The sequence below is a fragment of the Micropterus dolomieu genome, linkage group LG20, assembly GCF_021292245.1.
Source record: "Micropterus dolomieu isolate WLL.071019.BEF.003 ecotype Adirondacks linkage group LG20, ASM2129224v1, whole genome shotgun sequence".
In the NCBI taxonomy this organism is placed as follows: domain Eukaryota; kingdom Metazoa; phylum Chordata; class Actinopteri; order Centrarchiformes; family Centrarchidae; genus Micropterus; species Micropterus dolomieu.
This window is the reverse complement of record NC_060169.1, coordinates 35,205,308-35,219,121: the sequence shown is the minus strand read 5'-3', so window position 1 is coordinate 35,219,121 and position 13,814 is coordinate 35,205,308. Positions and strand designations below refer to the sequence as shown.

The 13,814-nt window shown below is 40.2% G+C and overlaps 1 protein-coding gene across 7 annotated transcripts in view; it reads left to right on the top strand.

Annotated features, from left to right (window-relative positions):
- znf536 (zinc finger protein 536) overlaps nucleotides 1-13,814 on the top strand; it is a 223,041-nt gene that overhangs the window by 25,920 nt on the left and 183,307 nt on the right. The window lies entirely within an intron of this gene.

Below are 13,814 nucleotides of genomic sequence, written 5' to 3'. Positions count from 1 at the left end.
GACCTGCCATCCAAAGGAATGTGATTTGACAGTTGAATAGCATTTGGGACAAACATGGCAAAGTGAACACTCGTGGTAGCAGTTGACAGTGTTTTTATCTAGGGTGTCATGCCACATATGTTTGCACCTCTGATAGCAGAAAGACCTGCAGGATATGTTTGCGATGTCACAAACTGACACACAATAGACACCTTTTATCGGATTTGAACCCAGTGTCAGAACTGCTTTTCTAATTAGAATTCTTTCGCATTCCCTATTGAATCTGATTAGGTTTAGCTTTCAAAAAAACTAAAACGTCAATTGAGACATGTGATCACCTTTAGTTAGCTGAAAATGTAACGCTAACGTTTTTAGTGGCAGCTTAATTAATGTTCACAACCTGCAGCTACAACCTGAAAATTAACATAGATAGAAATGAAATGTTGATTAAATGTATCTGACACATTGGGATAACAGCTGTGGCCTACTTACTTTTACAATCTTATTTGTTTCAAATATTGGATGTCCAGAGACACTCCAGAATATGTATTGTCCAACTTAAGTAGCACAAAGAGTTGAATCAGGAGCTAGCATCTGCAAAGTATGCCTTCTAACAGGACTAACCGGGTCTCAGGTGTCTGAACTTATGACTAGTTAAATTACAATGTCTTCAATTCAAAACTACGGTAGATACAATGAGGAAATTAGACCAGTCTCTCTACTGAACACAGAGAGAAAACTTATATAACTCCTATCATCTGCACTACAGTTAATAAGCAAATAAGCAAGCATTTGTCGCAGAAGTATAAGCATTAATTTAAGAATAATGGAAGAACATTTTGAGGAAATTTGTGTCTATGCCACCATCAAAACTCACCATTTGAGTCCAAGATGAGACATCAAAACCTCTTAAAAGCTAGGTGGTTTTGGGATACACTAACACACATTTCTTTGCCTTCTACCAGTAAATAAAGCAACAGTTAGACACAATAGCCATGTTTCCATCCAATTGTCATGCGAATTTTCGCAAAAAAGAAAAAAAATAGATATTGCAAAATATGTGCGCTTCCATCAGCTTGTTCGGAGCGAATAAACCAGGATACGGCAAGCGTAGTTACGTCAGTAGTTGACGTTACACATGGCTGTAATAAACAAGACGTATGGGTTCGAAACCAGAAACAAAACCAGTCGCATGAACCTGAGGGCCATTGATCTTTGAAAAATGGAGAGAGGTCCTCAGGATTGTGTTTCAAGCGGGCAAACTGCTACCAGCCATGTCTCCACACGTAATGGGAATATCCGGCGTTATGCGAGTTTTGCATGCCTCCCGAGAATTGCATGCGCCTCCAAATAATGCTTTTAAATGCAATAATATCCTCTGTGGGGTTCATCAATAGGGATAAATGATTCTAAGTATATAGCCTATTCTATGAACGTATAGAGTTAGTATTTTATTACACTCAGTAGAAGTAGCATTCATTGAGATTCGGCATAAATATGCGGTGATAACCCCGTTTGCCCACTGTGCAGAGCAAAGGATCTGAAAAGGACCTTTAAGAGGTGAATGCATAATTCGGCAGAACAGATGATGAAGGCTACCTGCCGAGATTTGCATCCACCTCTTTTCTCAGCACAAATGAGATTTACCAGCCACGAGGTGCATGAAATTCCTGGCAGGCGTGCAGAACTCTGCACAACCGGGCAAGACAGCGACAGCAGAAACAGCTGATCAGTCATACAAGTTCGCTACGTCAGAACTTATTCGGAAAAAGTGTTTCCGTCTCCCGTTTAGCGCATTTACTCTTTTTCGACAAAGGCAAAAACCACCTCAAGCGAGCGTAAAAAGTTTTTAGCGAAATTAAGGATTTTTTTCGAATTTTGCCGTTTCCATCAACCTTTTCTAATGCGATACTTCAAAATGCGCATTTAAAAACGTTGATGGAAACACGGCTACTGACACAAAGTAACGACACATAAATGAATTAACTTATTGTATGTGTACACATACAAGGAATTTGACTCTGTTTTCTTTGTTGCTCTCAATGTACTTGCACAGAAATAGTAATACAGCTAAAAACAAGGACAACAAAGCTGAGCAAAGGTAAACACAAACAGCTATTATATGCAAAATGTATACAAGTAGGAACTCTAAATTTCCTGTGGAACCTAACACACTCACATCTTGCTGAAATAGATGTTGTTCCCCTGAAGGTTCATTGCTTATGGAGAATTATTAGGTCTATTTTACCCAAGCATTTCAAAAATGGCAGTTGGCAACATGTGTCATTAAAATGAAGTAAACACTTACCAATAGAGCTGCTCCAAGTTCTTGTTTTCTCACTTTTTGGATGATGCTTATCACCTAAGGACAAAGCTATGTAACATAAAATAAATTTGGTGCCAGTCTTTTCATCACATATTGACTAAGGATAATAATGGGACCCCCTACGTACACACACACACATACACACACACGCACAAACATACACCCCACCTGTCAAAAAGCCACGACGCCGTCAATTCCTCTCAGTGTAGCTCAAGGAGACAATTAGCAAACAGAGGTGACATGGTAAACAGGTGCAAGCCATTATTCCTGGAGCTGGAGGAGCGTGGCCACCCCATCTCTCATGGCGATGGGCTGTTATAAAGTGTGTACTGTATGTGTGTCTGTGTGTGTGTGTGTGTGTGTGTGTGTGTCAGTGAGTGCCGGGAGATCACATGACAAGTGAGGAACATGTCTGCTTTGTGGGGTTAGGATGCTTCATCCTGCCAGGTTGTCTGTAATCAGCATGCCACCATCATCCTCGTCATCATCATCATCATCATCATCATTATCATCATCATCGTCGTCCTTGTTACTGTGCTTATGCACCAGGAATTAGACTTTCTTGTTTTTAGGAACACATCCCTCTAGCATCACTCCCCTTCCTCTTTCCAATAATTACTCATTTATTCGCACTTTCTCACTGCTCTGTATTCTTTTAATTCGTAATAAACCATTTTCCTGAGAGTCGGCTTCCTGTGAAACAGAGAAAGGGATGAGTGGGTCAAGCGGGTTTGTAAAAATTGATTGCTTTTAAAGTGCTAATCAATGGAAACCTTTTCTCTTGAAGCTGGAAAAATCATGTTATAACATTTATGATTCAGAGAAGCAGGGATTAAACCTATATGGCAGCTGTCCTCTTCTGGACAAGCTGAGACAATGGCCTGTCTGATTTATCACCGTGCATTCACATGTGCCTCACCAAACTGAAAAACAAAGACATATTTAACTGCAAATGTAACATTCACATTATATTATTTTTGATCATATCAGATTTCATGCTTCACACTCAGATATTTTGTCTTCATACCTTAAGGATAATAATATGATGCTGCGTTTCTCCAGTCAAACCATGCCTTGGTAATGGTCTGTTGTTGTGAAACACATTTTCCCGGCTGTAGTTTTATTAATCAAATATAGCATGGGTGAGTCATGTCGTTTTGGCTTGTGTCATATCAGAGGTATGTGCCACAGATTTCCCTCATATTGGAAGCAGAGCTAACACATGCTCCCCTTGACGCATTCTCACACCATTTCTCACACAAAGCACTCACACACACACTTGTAGACGCATACACACACACACACACACACACACACACACGCAGATGACTTATATAGAGATCTGCACATGGATTACTATTTACAGACTGACGCATAAAACCTTGACATACCAAACCTTCTGCTGAAAAAAGAGAGGAACATCAGTTGTTTCTAATGAATTTGTATCTAAGTAGCGGTGTTAGATTTTGGAAAATGTCTACTTTGACTTAAATAATATTTCAAATGCACTTTTTCTTGTAACAAAAGTGTTATTTCATTGTGTTATCACTACTTTTACTAGCTTGAAAGACCTGAATAAATGTACTCTCACCAACAGAATAAAAAGAAATTCCTAAACTTATTCCTAAACTTTAAAGTGCATTTTAAAATGTTTGTGGTGAGAATCTTTCATATGGAAATCAGATCCTAAAGAAAAGATGTTTGAACAAAATTGACATAATTGTATTGTCAGATACGATCAAATTATGATGGGGTTTTTTGTGCATTCCAAGAATGACTAAGTGCAAGTTACTTTTTCAATGTACCCACGTTGCCTCAGTCTGGCTACTAATTCTCCAATGATTTCCAACATTTCCCAGAATGCTTGTGGATGTGAACTTTTTGCTTCTTGCGTTTATAGCCATATGAGTATAGGTAGCCAGCTAATCTGTGAAGGTTGGGTTTTCTTTTTGATAGTAGCTTTTACTCAGTGACACAGCTTTGTCACTTGGCTGCAATACATTGTGGATTGTTTTACTTGATGATTTTAAAACTATGAAATGAAACAGATTCCAGACAGAATTTTTTAATTTTTTATTCTGAACAATGTACACCTAAAATATTGATTCCACTGCTGGAAGTGTCGACGTGATGTCAAACAAACTACAAAATTTAACCTGCACTCCATGTTTTTTCCTTAAGAAGATAGAAAAAGAACAACATAAGGTGCAGGGGTGGTGGGTGGAGAGGGGTCAATTTTCCCACAGTTTCCACTTCAGTGTTGTTTGGTTAAGATTGCCACTGCTGTGTGGTACTCTACCCCGCTGGTATAAATAAGGCATGATTGGCATCACAGCAGAAGAAAAACTCTCTCTCTCACTGACTGTCTCTCTCTTTATCTCTGTCTCTCTCTCTGACAGCCTTCATTTGCTGGAGGAGTGGCAGACTTGGTGGGAGTTAATGATTATAATTATTTCGCTTTTTTTTTTTTTTTTTTTTTTTTACATTGTGGGATAATTATTTAAGAGGTTCGTGTAGTCATTGTTGTAATCAGTAAAGAGAGATTACAGAAAATCCGCATGCCAACAGATGGCACTTTGCTGTTGTTGTTGCTTCATATTAAACCCAGTGCGACGCACTCGGTAGCAGGCAGGCAAGAGTAAGGGGACAATCAGAAAGGGGCCAGATCATAAAACAATTTGTCCTTCATCGTAAATCAATTTATCATATCACTCTATCCCAGAGATAAAAGAAATCAAAAGTATTAGGCGTTGTGTTAATGTTCAATCCCAAATCAGCTATCCCACTAACACACTCATCTTGCAAAAGTGGGGTTTTGGGGCATTGTGGGAGTTGTGGCGGATTTACATGAAAGCCTGTCAACACAACAGTATTTGACCAGAGAAGCCCCGACCCCATGACTTTATCTATTAACACCAGTGTGCACTGCCATGGTTGTTCACACTCAACACAATCCAACGGTCAGTGCTTGTTAGCTTTCCTCCTCTGGGATATCTCCTTGTGACTGCGAGCTGACCACTTTCACTATACATCCACAGTTGCATATTATTTCTGTTTTTTAAGTCTATTTCTATATATACATTTCTTGCCAAGTGAGAAAGAAACAGATAAATAGGCGAGGCGAAGTGAGGGCACTTGCAATCCAGGTTCGGGGAGCAGGAGAAGTACCAAGGCCGCTGGCCTACATTCCTGACTAATTGTATAATTGGAAAAGCTCTCTAAATGAGCAAGCAAGCCCCCCCTAAACCCCACACAGCAACCACCTGCCCCCTACTCACTTAACACCCCCCACCACCACTACCCAACCCCCCCATCCACACATGCACGCCCTTCAAAGCAAATCACAAAAGAGCATTTTGGGAATAATGATAATTTCAAAAAGCGTCCATTATTAATCCCACACGCTCGCATCCCTGGCAGCAGCAGCTAGGCTGGTTAGCACAGAGGGCACAAGCCACCCCCCGCCCCACTACAATAAACAGTCAAGTGGGAAAAATCATTAATGCAAACTTTATTTCTTAAAATACTACATCTCGTGAAGATAGCAAAAGTATATTCCTTTATACTTCAGAAAGCTCCTCCAGAGCCACAGACATTTTACAACTGTTTAAACAAGCTGTATAGTACTTCTCATGATGAGTAAACTTAATTTAATGTGTAAAATCAGTACTTTTTCTTTAAAGCAGTTCCATAAAATTTGTTAAAAGGTTGAAAAGCACTCGTAAACTTAACTTTCATTTTAGATTTTTGTCATAAATAAATAATATTATGCCCAAATGGGATGATCTACCTGTGTGCTGTGTTAGTGCTCATATTTTACTGTTAGTACCAGAGCTCACGGTCAAATTGGATTTCCTGATTTATGGCCCCTGCCACACGCCGTTCATTTCCATGGCTACTGAGAGATGGGGGGGTATTTCTGAGGTCGACAGTGGTGTCTAACGGGATAGCAGGGTGCTGTTAAAATGAAGCGGTTAATTAATGCTATTGATCAGCAAAAAAAATAGAGGCAAATAGGATTTGCATACAGCCCGAGTGATCAATGCATTAACCAATTTTTTTTCTCCCCCTTCTGAAATCTGATTTTCTGAGTTTTCAAAGTGAAAGAGAGAGAGTTCAGACTAATGTGGATCGATCGGACCTCTCTCAGACAAGAATACAAAGCATTTTATTAGCCAGTGAAGGGTGAAACATGCCAGGAGAGAGGACGGCGTTTGACGTTGGATTATGTATGTCTCACTTCAACAAGAAGATTGCCATCTTCTTTCTTTACATATTTGTTTAAACTATTATCGACAATGTCATTTTTCTCCCACTTCACACGGTGTACAGAAAACCTGGTAATAAGGTGATATTTCTGCAGGGTCAACCAAAATCTTTTTTCTAAAAGGCAACAATGTAAAAAGAAAAACACATCAATGACAATAACAACAGGGGCATGAAAAAAACAAAAACACAGGAGGTGTTAAAAAAGCAATATGTTGTTTTTTTCTCCTCCTTTCTCTCCCTCTGTCAAGAGCAGCTTATTATAGCGTATTGATTTATAAAGCTTTAAATGTGATCCTCCATGTCCAAGTCAAGGGCAGGGAGCAATAGAGAAAGGGAGAGAAGAAGAGAGGGAGGGAGAGAAAAAGAAATGGAGAGGGAGAAAGAAAGGCGAAGGGAAAAAGGCGTCTGGAGACGGATAGAGATAGAAAGAGAACGTCCACGACATGGGGAAGTGACAGCAAGGCATTTTCAGAGCCGCTCTGGAACACAAAAGGGTAATTGTTTTAGCCCAGATGTTGCTTTCGCACAACAAGCAGGATACAATGTTCCTACTGAGCTGATGAGCCCAATCAGTGAAATGATTAAAAATTGATTTTGTCCCTGTAATTACAGTATGTAAACTACTTAGCCGGGATTGCAAAGGAAGTGATTTTCTAATTACGTATATACTCTGGTGTCTAATGATTGGTTTTTTGAAGTAATGAAGAGAGGGTCCTAACGACTCCACTGTGTTCTGTTGTTGAAGGGAGAAGGCAAGAGAAGGGCTGTGTGTGTGTGTGTTTGTGTGTGTGTGTGTGTGTGTGTGTGTGTGTGTGTGTGTGTTTGTGTGTGTGCGTCGTTAGGGCAAGACAGCAGGCTTGGATACAAAAGGGGGATGAAAATTGAACTTTTGCCAGCCAGTGCTAGCACGCTAACACGGGGGCCCTGTGTTCGTTTGCATGGGATCTGGAAGCTAAATGGAGGCTGTGACTTCTCATGGGGGTCACCAGCCCTGGCAATCTGGACCCTGCAATTAAAACCTCACGGGGGTAAGGGATTCAGGACATCACACATGCACAGGAAAATTAACACTCATACAGGCCCCAAGCACACATTAATAAGCATATAGGCTAGGCTCTTCCGCTCTGTATATATTTCACCAAGCTTTATTCAAACAAGTACGTAACTTTTGATAAAAACTCACTCTTTAGGATTGAAACCCTCACCTGAAATCAACACAGAACGACGCAGCAGATGGACCTGTGTGACAGTGTCCTTTAATGGAATATGAACGTCATTGGTCTTATTTCAATGTATTGTGATTTACATGCCTGTTACTCTGGGCTGATTCTAAGCAGTTCAGCAAAAGACTACTTACTACTACTGCAATCCTTAAAAGCACAACTGTGTTACTTTTGAAAGAAGAAAAATATTGTGTCCTGAAGGAATAGTTTGATATTTTGGGAAATACCTTTGCTTCCCTTTCGTTTCAGAGTTTGATGACAAATCAGTACGATGTCTTCACACAGCTTTGCTTCTGGGATTTTTTTCAAGAAAGTGATAAATCTTATTTCCCAACATGCTGAACTATTCTCTTAAGTAATAAATTGAACCCTTGCCCATATCAATACACAGCCTTACTTGTTCTCATATAACCAGCTGATGGTGGCTAATCTCAGCTAATATTAATATACTTAAGGTAGATGTTGCTATGTCATTGGTATTATTGAGTCTATTGTGCTGATTTGATCTTTTAGAACTTCTTTGCATGCTTGTTGACTCCCTCTACCACATATTTTGGGTGAAGAGTAAATAGGAAAGAGCCTTCTGTTTTGCCAAAGATGCATATCATTTATTAAATTTTTAAATAGAATTTAACCTAAACTGTACTTCAAAATAATTAATCAGAATATGTCTAATACCATACAAACAAAACAAATCTTTTTACTGTGTAAATGGGGCAGCAAGTAGTATCGAAATATTTTTTTAACTCCTTAATCAGCCCAAATTGGGGTGGTTGAGTGTTTCTGCAATTGCTCTTAAATTTCTGCTTGCATTTTCTCAACGCAGTACTTTGGAATGAGTACACATGCATGACCTCAGGAGCTTCTTAATGCTGTGGTGCTGGAGATGAGACTGAATACACTAAAAACGTAACTTTATATATTAACTTAATATTAATATTTAACTGTCTGTAAGCCATGCTATACATCAAAGATGCATACATCACAAAGCGTCAGTGTTGTAAATAACACAAACAAATGTTTTATACTTACAAAGCTTAATGCGCAGTACACAGTTTAATCCAGTTTTAATTCAATTCCAAAGTTATTTATGTAGCGGCAGTTCATAACAGATGTTATCTCTATTGCACTGTTCCAGACTATTAGACCTAACAATTCCTACCATGAGCAAGCACTTTGGGAAAGTGGCAAGGAAAAACCCTTTTAACAGGTACAATCATCTAGTTTACAGCCTTTAGCTTGCTGCCCTGGGTGGCACTAGGTTTAAGAAAGTAAGCTATGCTGATGCTCGAGGGAGACTTTACTCTTAAGCTCATATTAAACCTAAAACTGAGCAGTGACACTTCCTATAAGTTAAACAAGAAAATGTAGGAAGGGAAGAAGTGGGGGATAAAGGTGATAAAATCAATTGTTTGAATAATAGTGCACAAACATTTTCTGATTAACTTATTAACATCTCATTTTACATCAAATGTCACTTGACAAAGAGCATCAGTGTTCAAAGTACAGACTTTTTAAATGTACAAAAACAATAAAAACTTCCTCTTGCAGGGTCAGGAGCTTAAGTTGCCCTTAACCTCCTAAGACTCATTTCTACAATTATTTCTAAGTGAGTCTTCACCTCTTAAGCTTAAGGAGGTTCGTAAGATGGATTTTACGATTATCACCTTAAGATGCTTTTGGGAAACTCACTGAAATCAAGATTTCAAGAACAGTAGCCATTATAATTTGGGTATTTCATTTTCTGCAGGAAAGCATCTTATCCCTTCGTTTCTCCTCTATTACCCTCTCTTTTCTCGTCAACCACAACATGACGAGGCATCAAAGATTCAACTTTTGACTTGGGCTGTAAATTAGAATCAACCACTGAGTCCGGTACATAGTGTTATTGTGGCAAGGCATAGAGACAACCCAGGAGTCACTCTATCAGACAGGGAATATAGAGATAAACTTACAGGGTCACAGAGCACATAAAGAGCACATAAATCATACCACACAGAATGAGTCACCTCCTCAACCATGGCTCTCTTCTTCTCTGCTCTTAACATATCTAACAAAGCTGAACATATTTTTTTATCCTTATCTTCTGTTTAATATTCAATATTTAATTATGACTTTACTCATTTATTTTTTTAAAGATCTTTTCTGGAGACGTGAGTTAAGCCTCTGATTATTGGGAGGGAAAGATCTGTGGTTTTTAGTTCCTTGGGAACATTAATAAGTGACAGAAAGCTAGATTAAGAAAGCTGGGATGCGGCTAGAAAGAAAAATGACAAAGCTTTGAAATGCTGCCAGTATCACCAACTGCACTCTTCTGACACAGCTGATTGTAAGAGAAGCCGATAGCGCAGCCGGCGTAGGCCTTTAATAATTCATTTAGTTAGGCTATGATCTATCATTTTGTACCTTTTGACATGCGATATTGAAATTTAATATTGCATCAATACAAATGATGTATTGCCAGTCGTCAGGAGAAAGGATGTGGATTGCAAAAATATCTCTGCAAATGTCTTTTTACTCTTCTCTCTCTCTCTTTCCTTTCTAAAGCTTCATTGTACTTGAGTAGAAAGGCATAAGAGAAACATCTGTCTCCCCCCATCCTCCTCACCCCCCTTTACTCCCAGCTTTGATATGTGTGTTTAAAAAATGACAACTTAAAACACTCAGGGAGAAAGTCTCCCGCTCAAATCAGAGTCAAGAAAGGCTTGGAAAGAAAAAAAAAGTGGGGGATGTTGGAGAAGCAGAGGGAACATGACAGCAGTGGCTGAGGGAGACGTCATACGTTGTCAAGGTCTCTGACATGACTCTTTAGTGCGGTGAAATCCCACAGGCAATATTCGGGCTGCGAGCAGAGCGTTAGGTGCTGGGAACCAAAGGCTGCTGTTGCGGTGTCAGTCTAGCCTGGCTCCCAGACTGCTTTGAGAAAGCAGTCTGCTCAGTGAGATAGGGATGCATTGATAGCAACAGTAGCTGATGTCAGTCTGAAGTAGATTATACGTGTCAGAGGATTTCCCCACCACTAAATGCTGCTACCAAGGGGCACTAGGCAAAAATAAATAAATAAATAAAATCCAAATGAAAATGTAGATTTTCTACTTTCTCACATATCAATGATAAAGAAGTTAAAGAGGTGGCATTATGATTTTTCTCTCTCCTTTATTGAGTTAAATACCTTTTTTGTGCATGTAACAGGTTTGCAAAGTGAAAATGCCCAAAGTCCAGCCCAAAGGGAGTTCCCATCTCTCACAGAAAACTCTGCTCTGAACTGCCTGAAAACAGCTTGTTTGTAGTCCAGCAGCTGTGATGACGCAGGGATGAAAGCTAAATACACCTCATATAACGCTCGCCAAATGGCTATTCCGACACGAACTCAAAAACACTGGTGGAAAAACAATGAGCTGCAGCACACACCTCTCCTCTCCCCGCACATAAAGTTGTTACTGTGATGTAGAGACTCAGCTCAGTCTCAGCTCAGTTAAAACTTTATGGATGAAAGATACCTTTGTTACTGATTAATAACTCAGCGCTCTGAAACTCTTGCTCCAGTCCATGTTGCCAAGCTGGTCGGCAACATGTACAGCTGAACCGAAGCTGTTTACCGGCTTCTGATAGCTTCTCATGGCACCGTAGTCAAGTGAGCAACAATAAATATGCTATGGCCGGTCAAGTTAGCAGTCGTAAATATACGACATCTGAGGAGAGCTTCTGTGGTTAACGCACTTTAGTTAGGTTTAGGCACAAAAACCACTTCCTTAGGTATATCCTCAAAACCTACTTAGGTTTAGGAAAAGATTTATGTTACGTGCCTCACGTAACTTTGTAAGTATGCTTTGTAAATTCACTTACTTAAGTCAGGTGTTGGTTTGTCCCTTCCCCCCACGTCTCCTGACCTCCTTCACATGCAGACTTTCTTGCTCTTTATACTACGTCACCTGCAGGGGCGGACTGGCACAAGGGTTCCGGGAATTTGACTTGAACCCAGACCAGCTTGTTCACACAAACCACCAAACCGCTAATTTTTGTGGACTAACCTTTTTATATACAGTCTATGTCAGGGTTTCAAAGTCTGAGACTGTGGGCCTCTCCTCATACCAAGCTTGGGAAATGGCATATTGTTTCATTCACTGAGCCACCCTGAAACTGTTTGGAGCCCCCCCCACCCAGGGAGGCCCGCCTCACAACCCCTGGTCTATGGGACAAACCCTATTTGTTGATGTAACAGGTACCAAACCAAGTATAGTCTTTGCCATGTTCATCTACTGACTTTTGGGACTGATCATTAAAGTAGCGTATGTGAACACTGAGTTTTCAGGATGGAGGAGCTTCATCATGGTGCCCACCTGCTACCAAGTCATTTGGTTGGTCATTTAATACCAAGTTTACACGACCCTGGACTCACTGAGTCTGCCTGCGTCGCGGCTGCCGGAGCGGATCACAGTCATTCTAGTCTGTGCTCACACCGGAAGCGCTGCAGTGCATCCCAAAATTGTCTCCTGCTCCGCTCCAGAGAGAAGCAACCAATGTATTTTTGCGCCGCTTCCGTCAAGCAGCACAAAGCAGATGAACCGGGCAGGAAGGCAGACATAAAACAGCGAGAATCCGGTCAGTTTTCAAAATAAAATACCCTGTACAGACTCCCGATCGTATATATCAACAATAAATACAGTTAAAACAGACAAAAAAGAAACAATTGAACCATATAACCTAAGTAATCATAGCAGAAGTACATAAAGCAAGCACTAATCACCAAATCAGCAGAATCTAAACATGTCAGGAAAATCACACAGGCAAAACGCTGTTATTCTGAAATGCTCCTTGTGGGATGAGGGAACTAATGCGGGCCGCAGTGAAGAAGGAAGTAGAATCACGAAAGACAAATAACAAGTAATTAACGTTGTGCAGGCTGCACACTCAGAGGACGGAACTAAACCGCGGATCACACCCTGCCACTGTGAGTCCGGGGTGATGACATAGCCTAAGTCCGCCCCTCAGACTTCCCATGATGCATAGTGTTGAAGGGAGTTTTGTTAAAATTTGCTAATAAGTTTGCCATTTGTTTGAAATACAAATGTTACTTCGTGATTGATGTATTCTTAAAATGTGTCTGCTTAGAATATAATGTTTTTTGTGGGTAATTGCTATTGTTGTGGTGATTTACCACTGAAACCATGAGTGAAGGGACTGTTTCATTTGATGAAAAGAGTTGAAGCTTCCTAATGGCTGTCAGAGTGGTACTGAATTTGTAGAGTGAATTAAGTGTCTGCCGGCTCAAGTTTGTTAGATAATGTTTTGTTGTTGTTCAAGATTATCGGTGGCAGGTCAAATGAGCCTGTAGGCCCCTGGGATTTGGCCTGGTTCCTGATTGGCCAGTCTGCCCCTGGCTACCTGACTTTGATGGCGTGCACATCCAGAAATGATACCTCAGCGTCATATTTTGAAGTGGAGGGCCTCTGACCATGTGGCAGTATTTGACGACTTGGGTGTGAGACCGGGGTTGTTGAAATAGCATCATTTAAAACCATCCACTTTCACTTGGGCAAAAAACAAAAAGCACTGTACTTCTGCATGCTCTAGAGCTCACTAAACTGCTGCAGAGAGGCTCAGTGTGAACGCATTCCTAACACTTCTTCATCACCATCCACTGACTGCCCATGTCACATTCATTATAGAAAAAAAATAGCTTGTGATGGGCTTAATGATTACAGATGACGGAGTTGATGATGACAGTGATGCTGTCAGTGGTAATAATGATTACAACAATATAGAAGGTTGTCATTACAGTAATACTTGGAATCATTCTTCACTAGTGAATTATAACATATTCAGCTAAGATACACCTAGCTTTTACAGCTCTGAAGCTTTTCCTCTGTAGGTGTAAATGTATTTCAACAGACGGATCTAAATGAGTGTGTGTAATATGTGTTTTGGTGTCGACTACGACATCTTTTCACGCGACTTTGGGTGAATCAGAGACGTTGACCTGTTAATATATGTGTTTGTGCAAACGCGTGTCACTC